Source organism: Podarcis cretensis (assembly GCF_951804945.1).
Source record: "Podarcis cretensis genome assembly, chromosome: 2".
NCBI lineage: Eukaryota > Metazoa > Chordata > Lepidosauria > Squamata > Lacertidae > Podarcis > Podarcis cretensis.
The window spans coordinates 40,340,619-40,362,138 of record NC_137171.1 but is presented as its reverse complement, the minus strand read 5'-3'; the positions used below and the strand labels follow the sequence as shown (position 1 = coordinate 40,362,138).

General features: G+C 42.2%; 1 long non-coding RNA gene across 1 annotated transcript in view; it reads left to right on the top strand.

The window, feature by feature from the left end:
* LOC307210429 overlaps positions 1-21,520 on the top strand; it is a 963,897-nt gene that overhangs the window by 127,556 nt on the left and 814,821 nt on the right. The window lies entirely within an intron of this gene.

The window sequence follows — 21,520 nt, the reverse complement described above, 5'->3', positions numbered from 1 at the left end:
TGTTGGGGGGGGGGGGCAGAACCAAGATCTGTGACCTGATTGGTCAGTTAAGTATTTTTATTTATTTACTTGATTTTGAGGGGCAGCTGCTCTCCTCCTGCACCCTCCTAGCTATGCCCATGCAAGGGGCCAAGTTCAGTTTCTGGTATCTCCAGTTAAAAAGATCTCAGATACCCAAGCTGGGAAAGATCCCTCAGTCCAGTCAGAGTAGGTACTAATGGGCTAGCTCAGGGATAGCCAATGAGTTGTTGCTGCAGCACAACTCCCATCATCCCTAGCTATTGGCTATGATCATTAGAGCTTTTGGGAACAATATCTGTGAGGAGATTTCACTCCTCCCATTCTAAGAATCTGCTAATGTTCTCTGCTGATTCTCCAGAGAGGAGTGGGGCGGTTTCTGCTCACTACTTATTCCACTCCAGCCTCACATCAAAGAGAGAGACTGAGTGTTAGAGAGAGAGTGTGTGTGTTATCTCTGTATAGATAAGGTTGCTGCTAAGAGCAGCTGCAGACACTCAGTGCAGTTCAGCTTCTCCATTTAGCTCTGTATATAGTTTATATGATAGTTGTTGATAGAATAAAAGTAGTTATTCTACAGATCTGTTCTCTGAGTGGTTTATGCTCTGCTGTACTCTGCTGTGCAACGACTGTCTTTGGAAGTGAATCTGGTCTCACAACTCTGAGTTGTGAGTCCACAGCACTTTGACCTTTCCTGTGCAGAAGGTGGTCTCTGGAAGTGCTACCCCAGCTCGCCTGGCCCAGTTGGGGCTGAAGTGGATGAGTCCAGTCGATGGCACTGGCTCAAGGGCGATGCTGACAATCTGAAGGGGCTAGATGGATTGATGGCTGATCTGTATAAGGTTCCTATTATCAAAGCATATTTTATTAAGTAACTTTGGATCAGAGATTGTAGTTCACACCCCCGGATTATCAGAGCATCTCACTCACAATCAAGTGGCTGAATAGCTTGAGGCTTAGTTCATTTGAAGCATCTAATGATTGTCCTTGCTGCCTCTCTTCTCTCCTCAAACACACTGGCTCAGATTTCATTAGGTCACCTTTAAGGAGGTAGCAGCCTGGTTGCTTTTTTTTCTTCCCAAGACACTGACCTGGTATATAGTAAAGGTAAAGGGACCCCTGACCATTAGGTCCAGTCGGGACCGACTCTGGGGTTGCAGCGCTCATCTCGCTTTATTGGCTGAGGGAGCCGGCGTACAGCTTCCGGGTCATGTGGCCAGCATGACTAAGCCGCTTCTGGCGAACCAGAGCAGTGCACGGAAATGCCGTTTACCTTCCCTCCGGAGTGGTACCTATTTATCTACTTGCACTTTGACATGCTTTGGAACTGCTAGGTTGGCAGGAGCAGGGACCGAGCAACAGAAGCTCACCCCACTGCGGGGATTCGAACCACCGACCTTCTGATTGGCAAGTCCTAGGCTCTGTGGTTTAACCCACACTGAGGGTCTAAAGGAGGTTTTCTCCGTTTCTATTAGTGTAAAAAAAAGAGAGAAACAGTGAGCAGAAAGCTAAAAATGCAGATCAAACTGCTATAACATCTCAAATTAGGGATTTTTTTATAATAGAAATAGAAGCTAGGAAATGTTGATGAATAACCATGCAAATTTGCACCATAAGAAGAAACATAACAAACTGCCTTATACCAAATCATACCATTGGCTCTCTTAGCTCATTCTTGTCTATATTTGCTGCCTTCTCCAGGGTTTGAGATATGGGACATTCCCAGTCCTGCCTGGAAATATCAGGGATTGAACCAGAGGCTTTCTGCACACAAAACAGATGTTCTGTCACAGAACTTCAACCCTTCCTTTCTGTTTGGGTTATTAAGTTTTCTATGGATTAATGTATCGTATAAAAGCCATTGGGGTTGTAATCTTAATGAGTTCTAGACTTTGTGATCTCCTAGTTCAGCTTCAAATTGGTAGATCTGGCCACTGCTGTTGGTGACATCAAGATTGCTCTTGCTTATATTGTGCTTTGTGTGATAAGCTATAGTCAATGTTCTTAAATGGTGTTGCAACATTATGGATAGATTTTGCTAGCAGCAGTTATTGTTATAGAGAGCTGTCTTTTAAAGGTGATTTACCATCGCTGGCAAGAAGCCCACACTCAAAAGGCTGCAATTTTTTCAGAAGTACAATATAGTCATGGAGGGTGCATTTCACGCATTCAGCATCTGAGCAGTGGAAAGCAGTAGAGACTTGAGCAAAATAATATATCCTATGTCAATGTTGGTGCAACCATATGTCACAAGGTTTTGGAATTGGGGTGGTGGAATAATTCTTTTCCAGGTAACAAATAAAAATAATAATTTAAAAATTGCATTGTTCAGCCCATTTAAGTTTGGAGAAGATAAAGGGGATTTACAATGCAATCCTATGCATGCTTATTTGTAAGTAAGTTCCATTATGTCCAATGGGGTTTAGTTAAGTACTTAGCAGTCTAATAAAAAAGTTAATATAAAATAACCCGCCAACATATATTTTTAGCTCAAAGGGCATTACAGAGTCATAGAGGAAATGTCATTCCAGGTTGTTAAGTGATCTATTCTATACCTATCTATCCTGTATTGTTTCTCTGGGACAAATTGCCTGTGTAATACCGCATAGATCCCTGGATCTATGCTAAAATAATGTATAGATTGGGCATAGCATAGCCTCATTTCAGACATGAGTACTTCATGGACCTTAACAGAGGTGAGATTCTGAGTATATTTATAAAGATAAAATGTCACTATTGCTTGATAGAAATCCAATCATTTCATTAACATGTTTCCAAGATCAAGGGATGCATGGAAATTCTGTGAAATGCTGTCAGCACTGAACAGCTTTTCACTGAGAGTTGTTGCAATTAAGCTTCTTAAAATCCACATTTTCATTATTCATTAATGAGGTAGCTCAAAATTATACCCATCAGTTAATTAATGTTGTCACTCTGTCCATCCATCCTCATATATAGTGATATATTGTCCTGGATCTCCACATATTTTTCCCTGCTGCCTGTATTCAGTCTCACACATTCTGCATTTGTTTATGCTCATGCTCTACCTCTCAATATGAGATGCTCACATTTATCCCAGAGCTGCACGCATTTCCAACGTTAAAATTTTATCCTGCATTTCAGGACTCTGTGAGGCTTTTCTTCAGTGCCTCCTCGGTGCCTGGGTAAAGTTCAGATCCTCCAGGCATTGTCTGAAAAACCACTATTCATAGACAGATTAACCCTCAAATACCAGGCTACACATATTTGAGCATTTAGAGCATTCCTCCTGGAATGGAAACCTTGCGAGCAACACTGGAAAGTCAAGACTTCCAGTACAAAAGAAGAGCATTGCCTTTGATCTATCAGGTTCGGTCATTTGTAAACAGCAATTAATTGGCTTTGTCAGGCTGAGATCCTTATCATCTTTCGGTCTAATTTCCCCTGCTCGATACATTTCCTCCACTATAAAAATATTCATCACCTATCCCTGTCAGCACTGATTAAATCTAATGCTCCTCCTTTCAGCTCCTCTCCCAAGTGTGGTTGTAAAGCTGTCAGCCCAGCTGCTTGACAAGAACCAGGCCCCACTTCCTTCGTCTTTGTCTCCTGAAGGAGGGAAATATTTAGGTGTCATTGGGTGGGTGGCTGCTGTGGAAGCCAACGGACCTCAACCGATTCATTGATTAGAGCCTGTGATAAGAGGAGAAGCATTTCCAGGGGGAGCAGCTGTGATATTCCTGGTATGGCAGGGACTAGGATTCCCTCCTCCTGAAAGGGCCTCTTCGGAGCCCACTTCCTGCCTCTCAACACTCTGAAATCTTCTCAGTTGTCTGCTTGCCAACACTTGCAGCCCTAGGAGTGAGGAGATGACAGGAATATCAAACGTCTTGAGAAGAGGCACCTATGAGTCACAGAGGGACAGCAGCTGCTGCATCCATCAAGTGCCCTGCAGCCACTTGCATAAATAAAATATCTAAGCACTTGTAGACCTTGAAGATATTAGTTGATACAGGATTAAAGGGACAGTGCTTTCCTTAGCCTCCTTGATCTGCCATACTTCAGTATCTCCAGTGTGGAGGCCTTTGAGCCATTAAAATCCAATTACATGTGTTAAGTGCCCACTGAGGACATGCCTACATGGAGGTTTGTTGGTGCTAGATGGGTGCTGTGTCAGCACATCTGATTGCATACCTTAGTGCGCACCTATGTGAACATGGCTTACTAAGATCCGCTGGATAAGCCCTGCTGGTATTAGCCTCACCATCTGAGAGTTTCTCTGTCAATGACTCCTGGTCACAAATGACTTTGTGGCCACCATTGGAGGCAGTGTGATGGCCAGTTGCTGAGAATCGCAAGTGGGAAGAGTGTTTCTTTGCATTCTATAGGGGACATGGGAAGGTGCCTTATACCTAGTCAGGCCATTGGTCCAACTTGTTCAGCGTTGTCTACCCTGACTGGCAGTGGCTCTCCAGGGTTTCAGGAAAGGGATTTCTCCCAGCTGTATTTGGAGATTGAATTTGGGAGCTTCTGCACGCAAGGTTAATGTTCTACCACTGAGCTATGATCTTCACAGCAGCTACTACTATGCTATAAGATCCACTGTCCTGTTTTATTATATATGGTATGTACGGTTGTCGGCGGTGTTTATATTAATTTTGCTGTGAAAATGTGTGAGATTTCGATATTGTATTTATTTGCATTACCTAGAGTTTGTACTACGGATGAAGCCTAAGACGGCGAAACAAGGCTACTATTCCGGAAATCCTTGTCTTAGACTCTGTGAAAGGATTCTGTGGAACTGCAACAACCTTTCGTGTGGATTGTTGGACTTTATGAACAGACAGGTGGAACAGACACTTTCACATATATGGACCTTATGCATAAACTGATTAGAGAATGAACTGATCCACTGGGTCTTCTACTTTTTTTGTTGAACTTTGAGTTACTTCTGTTGAAATCTACAATTCAATATAATGAATAGTTCAAGGTTAATGTTCTACCACTGAGCTATGGTCCTTCCTTGAACAGTGGCATCTGGCTCACCACTGTGAGTTTAGGATGCTGGATTAGATGGGTCTCTTGCCTCATGCAGCAGGGCTCTTCTGGTGTCCTTAAGAGCAAACAGCAGCATGAAAGGGCTGTCTTAAGTGGGAAATGGCATGGATTAAGTCCTGCTTCTGCTATGGCATGCTCCTAAACCAGATCAAGCCCCACCCATGGATGTTGTGTGCTGGAAAAAAGGAATATCCTAACTCCAAAATGCATTTCAAATCCTATGTAGTACAATCCAATTTCATAAACTGCAAGCTTGCTCTGTTGGGCCTACACCAATTCCTTTACAGTGGTACCTCGGGTTAAGTACTTAATTCGTTCCGGAGGTCCATTCTTAACCTGAAACTGTTCTTAACCTGAAGCACCACTTTAGCTAATGGGGACTCCTGCTGCTGCCGCACCGCTGGAGCCCGATTTCTGTTCTCATCCTGAAGCAAAGTTCTTAACCTGAAACACTATTTCTGCGTTAGCGGAGTCTGTAACCTGAAGCGTATGTAACCTGAAGTGAATGTAACCTGAGGTACCACTGTATTTCAACATGACTGATAGACAAAGAGGGGCTGACAGGGAAGTGGGGAGGGATACAGGTTCAGAGTAGTGGCTGAATCCCTATGAAGTAATGCCTCTGCTCTACAGTTGCTGGGAGAGATTGGAAAATAATTTTAGCGTAGTACACTTCCATTTGGTCACTAAAGCACTGAACTTCAAAACAGAGCATTGATACATGGACACATTTTTATATAGGTATATTGTATGTTTTCTGTTAATATATATGAGCAGTGTGTGTCTTCCAAAGGACATATAGAAAAATATTAATCCACCAATAAGGCCTGGAACATTTGTGCTGGAAAATCTGATACAGGTAGGCCTCAGTGCTAAACTTGGAGCATTATCCAGCTAATCAGCACGCTTTGGCGTTTTCTACTGAAATCAACTGAACTTAAAAAAACTCCATTGAACTTCAAAAGGCTAAAACAGTGAATGAATTGTGTCCGAGCAGATGCCTTTTAATTGCCCCTATTTGTGATAGAATTCCACTGTGGCCAAATGCTGAGAGGTATGGCCAAAGCGGGGAGCGGTGGGGGTGGGGAGTGGAATAGCAAGTTAATGCATGACAGCTTTTACTTTTTTAAAAAAAAATATATAGAAACAAATGTGTAAGCTCTCCCAATGAGAAACACTGTGGAATTGTTTGTGCTTGCTGGGTGGTCTTCTTTTCTTTAATTGTTGCATGATAAATCAATTATGAAGTTCCTGAAGGCTCCTGTTGCTTTAAAAGATTGTATTTTGTGAGATTTATATTTTACTTTTCTGAAGATAAGACAGATAAACCATTGGCTAGGGTCACCAGATCAACAAATTTAGCATTAAAGATTTACTGTATCTGGAACTACAGTTATTGATACAAGGTATACTCTTAGATCTCTCTCTCTCTCTCTCTCTTTTATACACACACACACACACACACACACACACACACACAGTTTCCAAAATTCAATCACATTCTAGAGAAGTGTAAATTTTTGTGGTGTGGAGGTGGAAGAAGCCCAGCCCCTTTAGCAACTCCTTTTAGAGAGCTATAATGGGTCATGATTTGTCTAAAATTGTGGGCAGGGAAGGCTTGTTATTTTCATTAAGGGCCCTTATAAGCTGCACACTGATTTAAAGTAATTGAGAAACAAAAAGTAGGGTGGAGCTATTGAGTAGCAGGTTTTATTTGCAACTAGCAAAACACTGAACATAGGGTTGGAAGGGTGGGATAGGCTCCTGGGTGGATGTAGTGAAACTCTGTGGATTCTGTATACTATGGCAGTCCTCTGCAGAATGCTATTTTGAGTCCTTTGGGCAAGGGCCAGGCAACCCAACTTCAAGGCCAGAGAGCAGACAAGATGGAAATATAATTGACTGGTGGGTCATTGGTGGTTGATTGTTTTGGATACACCCCTGACAGCAGTGGCATAGCGTAGGTTGCCAGTGCCTGGGGCTGCATGAAGGAGTGAGAGGGAGGGAAACGGATGGAGTACACATGTACATTCAATAGCCAAATGCTGTCCCTGTCACCCAGGAGATTATGGCCACAGAAACAAGAAAAGAATAGTCATTTCATTGTCTGGAGAGGTCACTTCCTGGTTTGCATGAAGAAGCCATTTTCAATGGAGCCCAGCAACAGAAGAATGTAGCTGTATTGAAGCAGCTCTGGGTGTTGAAATTTTGTGCCTCTAACAATTTTGCTCCTAAGGAAAGCACACTCGTGCCCCTGCCATGCTACACCACTGCCTGACAGTAAGGGGGTGCTCCTTGATCCAGAGACAGAAGTTGTATAGAATCACTACTAGGTCAAGCTATGAGCCTGCTTGGACAGAGGGGTCTTGGCTGCAGTGATGTCTGCTGTTAACTTCCAGAACCTGAGACACACCTGCATGCAAAGTGTGTGCTCAGCTCTACCATTTAACTATGGCATGTCGCCATTTGACCTTCTTCTTTGTTTTTTTCTTTTTCTTTTTTCTTTTTTTCTTAATTGTTTGTATTCTTCTGGGTTTTTTATTTTTTGCTTGTCTGTATTCATGGTGATGTATTGTCTTGTTTTTTCTTGCTTAATTTAGTGTTTTCTTTTTGTAATTTTTAAAACTGGAATAAATATTATTATTATTTTTAAAAAAAGACCTTCAGTTTGCTCAGCAAAGTTCTAATGGTAAAGTTGCTGCTCTCTTTTTTAGGTTTTGTTAATATTTTATGCCTACTTTTGTTGGAGACTTTTGATAGTAATTGAATTATTTTAGCTGATTGGTTTTTTCCTAAGAGTTGTTCTTTTTTTAAATCCACTTGGAAATTTTATACAAAGGGTAGAATATATGTATTTTAAATTACATAATGTATTTTTGCAACGGATGTTCATTCCTGCTAAGATGGAGTTGCTGTGGGTCAATATCTTTGTAATATTAAAGAACTTCCACCATAGAAAACCCCACCTTTCCTGATGATGGCCATTTTGCTACTTTCATTTAAGGAGCAATAGTCTGTCCTGTGTGCCAGTTCTCTTTCATATACACAAGCCTGCACAAAGCTTTAAGCCTGCCAGTCTATTACACGCAAAACAAATCCAACTTTCCCAGGAATCAAATTGAGCAAACAAATAATAATTCCTTGTGATGGAAAGTGTATTTAGAATCGTAAGCAAAAATGAGTTCCATTATCTCACAGTGGTGAACTGGGTCCCTTGGCATATTTGTAAGTGCAGTTCAGACAGATTTTTAAAATTATTATTTTTTACTACAGGAGAAAAAGTAAGTGGCCTAACAATAACATTAATGCACACAGCAAGGTAGCATAAAATATTGATAAACCCGAAAGAAACAACGCAGCCCAAATCCAAAGAACAGAAAGCATTTTATTCCAAAAATAAAAAAATGTCACCCTCTTTACCCTGCTCCTTTGATTTTGCCCTCATTCTGTAACTAAAGCTGGTATGCTATGCATGTTACTCTTGCTATGGGGAGATAACTTCACCTTTATGTCAAAACTTCAACAAGGTTGCACATTAATGCATATTTCTACCTTTGCTCCAGATATCTGCTGGGTTGGCTGCTGGCAGAGGTGTAGATACTAAGGATATAAGTACCCTCAAAATAGAAAGAGCTGATAAGCCTTGCTATGAAGTAGTGGAGAACTTGCCACAGGGATACTGTTTTTGATAGCATCTTTACAGCAAGATGTTGGGCATGAATGGGTATGTGGCTCTAAACTCCCTGATTGCTGTCTCTCAGGTGGATGTTTTAATAGTCTGTTTTACTACTGGGTATTTTCCACCCTTGTTCTCAGCCTGGAGAACCCTCTGGCCCATGGGCCTAATTAGGTCTGGTCCTGGTCCCAGTTTGACCTGCAAGGCTGTTCTCCACAAACCACACCCACATGCCCCACATCTGATACAAAGGAACTATTGGAAGCTCCCAGTTGTTTCCATGTATACAGTGCTGGCAGAAACTCCACTGTGCAGCTAAATAGACCCACTTTGGCTGCTTGTTTGAAGTCCTCTGTAGAGGGACACTCCACTTGGACTCCAAACAGAGTGCGTTATTCCTTCTGTTGGAAGGGACCACAAGGATCATCTAGAGTCTTGCATCCAAACCACTAATCTCCAAACAGAACATTCTCCCCTTGGCTGGCAGATATCTGCAGAACACACACAAAATGATTCATTTGAAGGATCCACTTTCATGGCCTATCAATGGCAAGTAGCCAAGAGTCATCGAATATGCTTCTGAATAACAATTGCTGAGGATCAAATGTGGCAGAGAGCTATGGGCTTCCTTTTTTTTTTTTAATAATTTTTATTAATTTTCCAATTTTTAACGCAAAACAACAACAACACACAAACATCAACAAATACAAACACATACAAAGATATCATTTCTTAACCTCATTTTCATAAGCCTCTTTTCTCGGACTTCCCCATACCTCACCCTTTTTGCATCCTTATTTTACAGTTTTTCAACAACTCTTTTTGCCAATTAAGTTTAAGCTTATTGTCATTCTCAATTTTACCTTGAATCATCAAACAGTTTTAGCTGCAATTCTGCATCCTCCTTCCCCTTGACATTTTATCACTCCTCTATTTTACAACAGTTCTTAAGGTATACTTTAAACTTCTTCCAATCTTCCTCCACTGTCTCTTTCTCTTGGTCGCGGATTCTGCTGGTCATTTCTGCCAGTCCCATAAAGTCAATCACTTTCGTCTGCCATTCTTCCAGTGTGGGGAGTTCTTGTGTCTTCCAATACTTTGCTAGAAGGATCCTTGCTGCTGTAGTGGCGTACATAAAAAAAGTCCTATCCTTCCTTAACACCAATTGGCCGACCATGCCCAAGAGAAATGCCTCTGGTTTCTTGTGAAAAGTACATTTCAGTACCTTCTTAATTTCATTGTAAATCATTTCCCAAAAGGCTTTAATCTTTGGGCAGGTCCACCAAAGGTGAAAGAAGGTACCTTCAGTCTCATTACATTTCCAACATTTATTATTGGGCAGATGATAAATCTTCGCAAGCTTAACTGGGGTCATGTACCACCTGTAAATCATTTTCATAATATTTTCTTTCAAGGCATTACATGCTGTAAATTTAATACCGGTGGTCCATAACTGTTCCCAGTCAGCAAACATAATGTCATGGCCTATGTCCTGTGCCCATTTAATCATAGCTGGCTTAACAGTTTCATCTACTGTATTCCACTTCAGCAACAGGTTATACATTCTTGATAAATTCTTAGTGAGAGCTATGGGCTTCCTATGGGCATCTTGTTGGAGACTATGGGAAATGGGGAACTGGGACTGGACAGGCCTTTGGTCTGATGCAGCAGCACTCCTCTTAGTCACATACACTTCTTATGTGTTAATATTTAAAAATTATATGGTAAGGGCTATGTGTGACCCAGAATCTGTGCAACAATCAGGGATAGTTTCACAACATCAGTACTATTGGTGTTTCACAACTTTCTGACTTTGCAGGACCTTAGCCAGACCTAGCAGAGTATACACAGAGTTCACGAAAGCAATTGGCAACTGGCTGCAGACAGGATGGATGAAGCAGGAACCAGGAACTTGTAGTTAAAGGTGTTTATTATATACAGTGGACTATTTACAGGAACAGAACAGAACCCGGATCTTTGACTAGCTCTCTCTTACACGACTCACGACTCTCAACCTCCAACTCACTGAAACTGAACTAACACATTCCAGTTAGTACGCCATAAATCATTATTCCCGTGAGAGAGCTTGACCAATCATGGAGCTGTCTCCATGCCTCTGTATCACCAGGCAGATTACACTCCTTCACACTGCCTTGGCTGTCAGCCAAACCTTAATTGACTCTGTGTGAAGCTGCATGTATTCAGATTCCCAACAAGTACAGTGGTACCTTGGGTTACATACACTTCAGGTTACATACGCTTCAGGTTACAGACTCCGCTAACCCAGAAGTATTACCTCGGGATAAGAACTTTGCTTCAGGATGAGAACAGAAATCATGCAGCGGTGGCGCAGCGATAGCAGGAGGCCCCATTAGCTAAAGCGGTGCTTCAGGTTAAGAACAGTTTCAGGTTAAGAACAGACCTCCAGAATGAATTAAGTTCTTAACCCAAGGTACCACTGTAATGCTGAAACACATTAAAAGGCAAACAAAACTGAATTCCTCCTCCATCCCTATCTGCTTTCCGAGATCTGTTTTAACTGGAGGTGTGAGATCTTGCCTGCAGTGCAAGAGTAGCATCACTATAGTATTCAGTCTTTGACAAAGTTGGGTTGAGACAATCCCTGGAGTACCCTGGGTCAGAGCTATCTGGAGCAGTCAAGGGGTGGGGCATTGGGTGTGAAGAAGGAGGCAGCGCTCTCCTGCCATTTCCGGATTTCAGTCTATTTATGTATTTTCCAGTGCCATGTGTATATGTGGTTGTGCGTGAGTTGATCATGCATGGGGGGATGCCAGTACTAGTTTTATATTCATATGGTGCCAGATTCAATCCCTGGCATCTCCAGCTAAAAACAGATCAGGTGAAAGTATAGAGGCTCTTCACTGAACAGCCTGAGCATAGCTAGGATTTATGTTGCGGGGGGCAGGACTTGTGTTAGGGGCAAGGCAGATCTGCAACACGATTGGTTAGTTAAGTTTTAAAAAAATTATTTACTTGATGGGGGGGTGCAGCTGCCTCCCTGGCTAGGCCCATGCACAGGTATTCATATCATTCTGACATCTGACTTCAGCCCTTTTGCTATCTTTCCTTCACAAATGGTTCCTAATAGCTCTTCCTGTGGCACCTCTTACTTATTTTTTCTTTCCTGTACACATGCTCTCCCCACCCCAACCCCCAAACAATCACATTCATCTCTTCCTACAAAAAGTGGTTTAAATAATGTATAATTTAAGGCTCTTTTATACACTTTCATGCTATCAATTATGTATTTCGGATGCTGGAAGTATTTGTTAATATTTCCTTGTTGTTGTTATAGTTGGTACTTCCTCCTCCTTTCCTCCTTCCGTTTTTCGATGCTTATTGCATTTAGTACCAGAGGGGTGTTCAAAAATTTCCTTTGGAAATTGAAATATATCAACAGCATGCTGTAGGTATAGGAAAGCTTTGAAATCTAAGAAAGTATGTCTTAAACAATCCAATTTCCAGTGAGGCTGGAATTATAAACACAGAGAGAGCTAATTTCCCTATTTAGAAAATATGCATGGTACAGCTCACCTGAGATCGTACCACTTCATATTGCTGCTGTAAGTTGTTTGAACACAGCCCCCCTCCCGCCCCCCATGTAAAAAGAATCTCCTGGGAATATAGAAATATAGTCTTCTCAGAGGGAAGACTAAACTAGAATTCTTCTCTCATACTTCCTAGCTTTTCATCAAGGGCTATTAGCTATGATGACTATGTTCTCCTCTGTCAGAGGCCTTATGCCTCTTGCTGGGAATGACAGGTGGGCAGAGTGCTGTTGAACTCATGTCCAGTTTGCAGGCTTCCCATATGTTAGCCACTGTGAGAACAGAATGCTGGACTAGATGGGCCATTGGCCATTGGCCTGGTAGAGCAGCTGCTCTGATGTTCTTCTGTTAGGTTCTTTTTCCATTCAGGTTTTTCCCAGTCTGTTATTCCTCACCTGGGTTCAAACAATGGCGGTATACCAGGGGTCAGCAACCTTTTTCAGCCCGGTGGGCTGGTCCACCATCGCTCAGACCATGTGGTGGGCTGGACTATTTTTTTTTTGGGGGGGGGGGGAATGAACAAATTCCTATGCCCCACAAATAACCCAGAGGTGCATTTTAAATATGTAAAAACACCAGGCAGGCCCTACAAATAACCCAGAGATGCATTTTAGAAGACATCTGAAGGCAGCCCTGTTTAGGGAAGCTTTTAATGTTTAATAGACTATTGTATTTTAATATTCTGTTGGAAGCTACCCAGAGTGGCTGGGGAAACCCAGCCAGATGGGCGGGGTATAATTAATAAATTATTATTATTATTATTATTATTATTATTATTATTATTATTATTATTATTATTAAAAGGACACATTCTAATGTAAAAACATGCTGATTTCTGGACCGTCCGTGGGCAGGATTGAGAAGGTGATCGGGCCGCATCCAGCCTCCGGACCTTAGGTTGCCTACCGCTGCGGTAAACACATGCATTTTTCTGACTGTGAAGTGCTGGGGCGGGAAATTTGGTGCACTCCAGAAGTTGTTGGGCTACAACTTCCCTGATCCCTGATCATTTCCCATGCTGCCTGAGTCTAATGAGAGTTCAACACCAACTGAAGGCCCACAGGTCCCCCACCCTTGCTGTAGACAAAAGGGAACACATGGTCTTTTAGTTCATTCCTCCGTCATGAGAAAGCACCATCTATTTCTCAGCCCTTCTGCAAATAAACACATTCAATCCACATTACAGTTGTGTTAGCAGCCAGGAGCAGATGGAGCCTGCAGACACAAGTATGGCAGCTGTTTGGAGCAAGAGGGTCAATCAACAAATTTTAATAGAAGTGCGGGGGGGGGGGGCACCCCCCACATCCCTTCACTTTTACTTTCTGGTGTGATGGGGGTAGGGGGACTGCTTCTCAACCTTAAATATGCTGATCATAGAATTGTAGAGATGGAAGTGACCACAAGGGTCATCAAGTACAACCCTCTGCAATGCAGGAATCTTTCACCCAACATGGGGCTCAAACCCTAGCTTGCACCCGTCTGTCTCAGGAGACAATGGAAGAGTGTGCCTTTGGGGGTGAAGTCAAGCTGTTGGAAGGTTGCAGCAGCTTCTGTGGCTATAGAGAATGATATGGGAGAGAAATGTTTTGTTGCACCTGGGGCAGGGAAAGGTGTTTGGTTTTGCAGATGCACCATGACATTTTTTCTCTCTACGCTTCTCCCAGCAGTCATTTTTCCTCTGGTCACTGCTATGGATACAGGACTTGACTGCCTGTCTCCATGCACTGTGGTCGTCTGCAAGGGATTCATACATGGCATGATTGATGTTGTCAGCTTTCATGTCACGTTTGCAGACATCTTTGTAATGCAGAGTTGGTCTGCCAAAAGGCCTGATGTCTGAAGCCAGCTCCCTGTAGAGCACGTCCTTGGGGATCCTGCCATCTTCCAGTCTGTGGACATGACCAAACCAGTGTAGACGTTGCTGAGACAGGAGTGTGAACATCCAGGGAATATGGGCTTGGGGGAGCACATCTTTGTTTGGAAATCTGTCCTGCCATGTGATACCCAAAATCCTCTTGATGCACAGCATGTGCAAGGCATTGAGGTGTCACTACTGACAGTTGTAAGTTTTCCATTACTCACTTTCATAAAGCAGCATGCTCAACACACAAGCCTAGCAGGCCTAATCCAACCACTTGCAATGCAGGAATCTTTCACCCAACATGGAGTTTGCCCCCACAACCCTGAGAGTCAGAGTCTCATGCTCTACTGACTGAGCTGTGTGGACCAGCCAGACCTGAAGCAGAAGCAAGAGACCTTCACAAAATTCTAGAGATCATAATGCATGGACACTACAGAAGAACCCAACGATTTCTCAGTAGTTGTCCAGAACCTGGATCTCAATAATGACAACTCTTCTAAGCATTGATATGTTACCACTTGAATGTCCATCTGTGTAGACAATTCCCCAGAGCCCCAGTTTCCCCATCATTTGAGGTGCCATTGCCCAGAACCAAAACTTCATATGCTCACTCTTCCTAAAAAGTGGTAAAAATCTCCAAGCCTTTTCTCACCCATTCTCATAATGTCTAGAAGGCACAGGGTTCGCTGACCATCAGCTCTGAAGTCTTGTCTGTGGTTCCCCTAATGGCTGATCAGCCAAGCCACAGGCTGGTTGGCACTGGCCAGGCACTGGTTCAGCTGATAGTGTCTTTTGGGGTTAATTAGCAGGCTTTTAAAGTTGACAGTTAATTCTTTTTAATTGATTGCTAACACCGATTTATCAGTTAAATCTTTTAGCCCAAATCAAAAGCTCTCACAATGGCAACCCCTCCACATTCTTCCATAATGATGCCCCAAAGTTAATCTTGATGATAAAAATGATAAACAGTGAGCCAATTAACCACAACAGTGATATGAGCTCTTTTGATGTGAGTACCTCCTCCTTGCAACTAGAATGAGCACAAAGCTCACTTAAACTGTTTCTCATCGGCTGCTGGACAGCCATTGGAAAGTATTGGCATTCTGTCACTCCCAATGTAGGCCAAGTTCTAATTGGTGACCTGAGAAGTGAAAGGTTCCTTCCTTTATTAAAGAGCTCCTGAATTAGTCACGCTTTCAGAGAAGCAGACTGCTAAGTGCTTGGTTTCCCTGAGATTTCCCCTCATACCTTAAAGTTTTGGCAGAGAGCATCTCTATTCATCCCAGAATCTTTGTGTGTACCAGGGCTATTTATATTCTTAAATATATCTAAATGTAAAAAAAAACCCCACAGGCACTGATCTTTTGTTTGTGACCACTACTGTTATAAGATATGTATGTTCCAGCAAGAGTGGTACAGAAGGAATCCAGCTCACAATCCACACCCTTCCATTGTTTCATCCCCCTGAGTAGTGCCAAAATGGAAGTTCCCAGGCTGTAGAAATGCAGAGGAAGCTGCTGTGGTTTATTGTGTGTGTTGAGTGTGGGTGTGTGGAGTACCCAGTGCATCTACTTTGGGGCAGATGTTTGATTTACACAACATGTATGATTTAAATTCCAATCTGGTTTTCTAGCTACCGTGCTTGGTTGTTACCAATGTGCCTAAATTCCCACATGGATCAGTTCCGTCTTCTTATAGCTGAATGCTATGCTTTGGAATTTGCTGAGTTTGCAGTATCAGATTATTGAAATCAGTAAGACGTGACTTTGAATTTTGCGGGGGATGGCGAGGGAACCAGAAGATTAGTAGGGTATTGTGGTGCCAGTAATTAAGAATCCTGCTTTAGAAACATTGGTACCGTTCTTAAAAGTTGCAATTCGCTCACCATGTTTTCCACATGTTTATCCTGGACTGGAATACATTCCTTCTTATCACACTTACGTCACAGGCTTTTTGTGTTTTCTCTGCATCTGATTCTCAGGGTGCTTAAAACCTTTTCTACCAAAGCAAAGGCCATGATGTCAGCTTTTAGACTAAGGCCTGTTTAAATATTTTAATCTCCTCTCTACTGCTAACAGTGTGTTTTTTTGGGATACTGAAATACACATGATAGACCACAATAATTCTGCAACTCTATACTCTGAATATATCATGCATTGATGCCTTGACAACTAATGTGCATGAACATTGTTAAAGAAAATTATGGGTTTAGAGACTACTCAACAGCCCAGCTCGTTGGGGTACAAGCCCCCCATGGGTCCATGAGGTCAGTAAAAGAAGAAAATTCCAGCCAAGTAATTTGGAGCAAAACAGCAGTCAGTAGATTTAGATCCTTTATTGTTGTGCAACAGGTTCAAACAGCAGTAAGAACACTGAGCATGGGGCGACACTCACTTTTAAAACTTTCCTACCATATCCCAGAATACAGTTCGCACAGCATCATCAATACATCATTGCTACATCACTAAAATATAAGAAAGGGGAGGGTGACACAAGATTAACATAGGCAAATGTGTCAGGGCAACACCCAAGTATAAGATTAGCATAGGCAAACATGTCTCAAGTACCCAGCACCCAAAAGTACAATAGAACTTCCTTTGCAGGTCTGGAGCCTGAGGCAAGTCCAGTGACGAGATTTGGCTTCCCTTGGCTAACAATGAGCCCAGCAATTGTCACCTCAGAGCATTTCCTGGGGTAGGAGGTGTGTATACAGGTCTTCATGTTTGGGGAGGTGCCAGGGAAAAGAGTCCTTTTTCCAAGGGCAAAATAGCGTTGGAATGGAGGAAACTGGCAAAGGAGTTGATTTTTATATGATTTTTACAGCTAGGTATCTTCCCTGAGTTGTCAAGTCGAAGGGATACATTCAGGCATAATATTTGTAACATTTAACAACTTTAAAGATGTGCCCCTGCTGTCATTTCTGTAACAACATGGTATACATGTGGTGGGTAGAGTAGCGCATATGCTCAGGAAGACAGATTCCTAAACCAATACAGACTACAAAAGGGGTGAGATCTTTTGCAGTTTGGTCATCTATGCCAGTTGTTAAAGAAAACGCATTATCACCTGCCTGGTGTGGATGTCTGGTAGCATGCATTTATCTTCACCCTCTGGATCAGCCTGCTATGGAGTTAAGAATTACTTTTAATTTTTTCTACAGATCACATGATAATTATTATTATTATTATACCCCGCCCATCTGGCTGGGTTTCCCCAACCACTCTGGGCGGCTTACAGCATATATAAAAACATAATAAAATATCAAACAGTAAAAACTTCCCAATACTTCAGATGTCTTCTAAAACTGTAGTTCTTTACCTCCTTGACATCTGAAGGGCCAGTGTTTCACAGGGAGGGCGCCACTACCGGGAAGGCCCTTCACCTGGTTCGCTGTAACTTCGCTTCTTGCAGTGAGGGAACCAGCAGAAGACCGTTGGAGAAGGACCTCAGTGTCCAGGCTAAATGATGGGGGTAGAGATACTCTTTCAGGTATACTGGGCCAAGGCCATTTAGGGCTTTAAAGGTCAGCACCGTAAGTGGTAAAATAGTCATCTGTGAACCCATCCATATTCTCAGGCGGCACCTAAATATTCTAGCACAAATTCCATGTTAATACTTTCACATCAATGGATGTTGGGGTAAATTTCTCTTGTGGGGAGAAGGGACAAGATTTGACACAATACTGAACTGCTTAGAGGTTCTTAAATTCATGGTAAAGCTGTCTACAAATTATGTTCCATAAAATAAAATGATATATTTAAGTTTTTTAATGCAATCACCTTTAAAGTTTCATTCACTGATCAGGTATATGTCAGGCAAATTCTTACTGCATGATACATTTCTGTCATGGTTTTACTCCTCCACCTTTCATCCTGCTCCTTCAAGCTTACTGGTTCCCTGCCAAAGTCATTGATAAAATGTGATCAAGGAGGTGAGCCATAGACGTCTCTTGAAGCTTTCACTGAGAGCTGACTGCAAAGCATGCTGGGAAGTATTGCAAACTGTTTGAGGGACAATAGATCCAAAGAAAAATCCTCTAACACCTAGACATGAAAAGCTCTAGGGAGGCTCACATGTCTCTGAATCCTGTGACAAGCAGGATTCTTGGGATATCGTAGCTCCCTCATAATGGTTGTACAATAAAAAGGTGGGGAAAAGCCACGGGGGAAAGTTGCCATGTGAAATCAATGCCCTGAAGACACTCTAAGCTACTTTCTGCCCATTGTCAACATCACTGTTACAGATGTGGATTTTATTTTGTATGCAAATGTGAAGTAAGAAAAGAGAGATGCTTAAAGCTACGCAGGTCCGATTACTAGGTGATCTTTATAGTTACACTTAATTCTTTGTATGGCTTTGTCAGCCACATCATTGAAGATCTCAGAGCATCCCGAGACACTAATGGAGATTACGAGTCAATATTTAAATACTAGCCGCAGACAAGATCTAAGTAGCTTGTGAACTGCAAGTCTTTTGTAAAATTACTCTCTTTGAACCAGAAACCTAGTTTCCTTTTAAATCCTACATTTACCCTCGGGGCTTTTTGCATTCCTATGACACTTGACCGATTGACTCTGTTATCTTCATCTTAGAACAAACAAACAAAAGCATTTTATTCCTTCCAGCCAAGTGTCATTCACACCCAGCAGTTCCTGGTGCAAGTGCTTGCCTTGTTTTTATGCCATTACTTTCCTAAACACACACACACACACTCCGGATGTGCAGCTACCTGTGAGCCCTCATAAACCCATTCTTCTGCCTCCTTGCAATTGGCTGCTTTTCCAGAAGATCAAAGTGGATTTCCCTAAATAATTTAACATCTTGCTTTCCCAGGTTTCGTTCAATCAGATATAAAAGAATGCAAAGTCAGATAACTCAGCCCCCACTCCCACCAGGTTATAGTAATGATAATTATGACAGCTGTCAAGCAACGTCTTGTTTTTGCTTTCTTCCTACTCTATTTGGTTGAAAGGTTGGGGGTCAGGTTAAGGAGCTATTCATCAGCTCTTAAGTCTGGCTCATTTAATCAATTCCAAATAGATTTACAGAATATTGACTGCTCCAACAAAGTGTAATAAACAACTCATTGTTGACATCTGACCTATTATATTCCAGCTTTCACCTGGAATTTTGGACAATTATAAATTGTTAAGTCAGCACATATGTATTGGGTCTACTTTTGCTGATGAGAGATTTAAACACTAGCAGTTAGGTCTGTTAACCGCTTTCTGTCCAGCATGGTTACTCATCCATGGAGAAGCAACGCTAGAGTTTTGAGGGACCTGACATATATTCAGAGGTATGTTCAAAGGAACAGGGAAATCAGGCATGCTAGTCAGAGAGTCACTCACAGGATTGTTCTCGGTTATTGTCAGCAGAGCACATAGAATCATAGAATTTTAGAAGTGCGAGGGACTCTGAGGATCATCCAGTCCAACCCCCTTCAATGAAGGAATATGCAGCTGTCTCATACAGGGATCAAGCCTGCAACCTTGGTGTTATCAGCACCATGCTCTAACGAACTGAGCTCTCCATTCAGACCTGTATTATTATTTCTAATTTGGTCACTTCCTGATTGATTGATTGTCTCAGGAGGCATTTCAAAGTTTAGATGTAACTTAACATACATTAGCATCCCTGGCAGGGAAAAAAACCCCTCAATCAACGCAAAGACAGCACAGCTTGCTTAGCTGTGAAAGTTTCATAGTGCCTGGTATGCTTTGACTGGCTTGAGAAGCCATCTGACAGTACAGTGGTACCTCGGGTTAAGTACTTAATTCGTTCCAGAGGTCCGTTCTTAACCTGAAACTGTTCTTACCCTGAAGCACCACTTTAGCTAATGGGGCCTCCCGCTGCCGCCGCACCACCAGAGCACGATTTCTGTTCTCATCCTGAAGCAAAGTTCTTATCTTGAAGTACTATTTCTGGGTTAGCGGAGTCTGTAAACTGAAGCATCTGTAACCTGAGGTACCACTGTATTAAAGCAAGGTGGGATGGGGAGATTAGCTAACCTTCTTCAGACAGGAACTGTGGCCCATTCTTTGATCCATAAAGCTTCCTCTGCCTGTCCTGAGAAGCCAGAGTGCTTAAGTGGCACAAGAGGTAAGGCACTTTAGACTGGCTGTTAAAGACCCTAGTTTGAAATTACCTGTTGCCACCTTGATGCTCGCATCAGTGTACATGGTGAAGTTCTGAAAAGTTCTGAAATCACAGCCGAAAAGCTCTGAAGAACACAACAGTGTTGCCTGTATTGGTGAATGTGCTAAAACATGTTACCACCTGCTGTCAAACTGATGCTGTTGAGAAAGAGTGAAATTTACAAGAGGGGGAGGCAGGGGTGGTTCTTGAAATTACCACTTTCCCCAAAAAAGCACCTTGACATATGAGGTTAGGCTGGGATGAGAGTCAGTGATGAAAACTTTCAAAACATCCTGCCTACAAAAGTATCAGAACCATTTAAACAAAAAACCCACCACACCATAAACATGTTATTTTTGCAGAGGTGAGAAAACAGGAGGGTTTTATGCCTACCTTTAAGTCGCTAAAGGTTCTTTATAATGAGAAAACCTTTAGTGACATAATGACCGCTATATAACAAGTAAATTCATTATAGGCCAACTTGATAGGCAACCTGGCTGCCTCACATGTCTATTGCAATTATATTGAAGCAGATTTGATTATGCAGCTGTGAGTAATAACAATATAGTAATAAAGTAAAAATTAAAGAAAATGCAAAGAGGGAGCATGATAAGAAGCTGAGGGTTGCCCATCAGTCGAGGATGAAAGTGTTTGATTCTAGAAGAGCTTAGAAGTTTCAGGTTTTCCCCAGTGAGTTCATGACATTGCCCACCCCCACCCCATTCCCAGTAACTGAAACCAATCATTTGTCATTAGGAAAGGAGATCTGGAAATTAAATATAACGATAAACATTTCAGTCTTGGTTACACCAGAGGGTGAAAAAAATGTAACAGGGAAGAATTCCCAGATTATGTGAGAACAGAACAGAGCCTTTGCTTTCCTAGCTTTAGCATGGCCTGAATGGAATCAAGTATCTTGAATATGTTTGTTAAGTACTGAGCCAGCAAGCTGTCATTATGGTGTACTACCAGAATTAGTTAAAGTGCTAATGAAGGACCCATAATGAAGTCAACCCTCCCTACCCGTATGTCCCAGAAAGCATCCAGCTTGTTTTGTCCCGTAGAACTCAATAGGAGCCATACAGAACATGCATCTGTACAATTTGTGATCCACTGAGCTAGCTCCAGTCCCTTTGGTCCAGCAGGTGCTCACTCAATAAAGAAACCTTCCTGGTTTTGTTGCTGAGCTAGACTGCGAAATGAAGGGGCTTGTCAGTTTTC